Genomic DNA, 1,625 nt, shown 5'->3' on the forward strand with positions numbered 1-1,625 from the left:
TAGCTGGCTGAGCAGGTCCGACCGGGCTGTTAATCATAATAGATTATGATAATATGAATCATGGAGATAGATTGTATAATTTGATTTATAAAAATAATTTAGATGAACATGTTTAGAAATCAGATTATATAAACTGTAATTCAGGTTTTACATTGTATAATGACATGTCTACCTTTTTTTTTTAAAGGAGGGTGTTGGTGGCAGGAATTTTATTATCTTCAATTTTATAAGGGTAATGGATAGTTAGGAATTCATAATCTGATTTTAACTGGAGTAGAGTAGATTGTGAGTTTTTAATAATATGTCCATCTAGTTTTTATAATTTATACCATAATTTGTCCTGTTTGAAAACAAAATAGATTATAAAAACTAGATTATATAATCTGAGTGGTTCCAAACATGGCCTAAATCCAACCTTTCAAACATCCGTTAATACACCCGACAATGACCGGTCAACACTTAAATAATACATTTTACAATTGCATACCTCAAATTCATACTATTACATGTAACAATAAACATAACAGTAAGCGGAGCTCGTCCGGTTCCGGCGTGCTCATATCCAGCGGCCGGGTGCGCACCTCATACTATTAGTTCAGTCATCGGCGAGGTAGAGTAGGACATGGGACATTAGATGGCTCATGGGAGTTGAGCTCCCGCCATCTCTCATGCCTTGCTCTTCCTCGCCGGAGTCCGCAACCTGAAGGGTGCTGGTCGACGTGAGATCGATGATGGATCCCTCCTGAGAGGAGCCGACGTCCATCATGACGCGGTTGTGCCGCCCGCACTGGTTCACCATACGGGGCGCTGGCGGATGCGACTCTGTCTCGCCAACGTCCACCACCGCGAGGGCTGGTGTCACCTCCCACGCCCGCCGCCTCGCACGAAGGGCACGCCACGCCATGTTTGCGTCGGAGTACGCACCAGCTCGACGCGCCAATAGTGGGGGTGCGCGCCCGTCATCGCGTTCATACGCCAGATGGACCACACCACCTACAATGAGGCCTCGAGAGTGGATACATGCATCGGTGGGGCGAACACAATGGATTCCCGACAAAATGAGTCTGAGCGTTGTCGTCGGGCGCCCACCTCCCGGGAGCAGACCTCCCATATCCGCCTCATATTTGGGATGGATACGAGGGGTGCCAGTCAGCCCGGGTGTTTGAGGTCGGTTTGAGGCGTCCATCTGGATCATGTTTTTGTGATCGTCACTCATTGAGCCGTCCGCCCGGGTGTTTGCGGCGGGTTTGGGGTGTAGGGGTAAGCGACACAAACAAAAATATCCGGTACTGTGAGCACACCGAGGATCACTATGGAGATGCACACGAGGTTTTTTATCTCATCATTACCGACTCGTAGCGCAGCGGAAGAAGAGTCAATGATGATCGTCGGTGCAGATCCCCGCAGCTAGGATTTACAACCTCCCACACGCGAGGATGTTCTCTCTCGTTGGCTCCTTTGAGAGCCCTTCGGGAGGTAGTCAGACAGTCCCTCAAACGGTGTCCCGGACAGCCCTTCAAGAGGCACTCGTAGAATCTCGGACAACCCTTCAGGAGGCACTCTCAAACTAAGATCGAAACTACGATCTCTTTACGAGGTTGCACACATACAGTGTGAGCTATCCG

Source organism: Hordeum vulgare, chromosome 4H, assembly GCF_904849725.1.
Source record: "Hordeum vulgare subsp. vulgare chromosome 4H, MorexV3_pseudomolecules_assembly, whole genome shotgun sequence".
NCBI lineage: Eukaryota > Viridiplantae > Streptophyta > Magnoliopsida > Poales > Poaceae > Hordeum > Hordeum vulgare.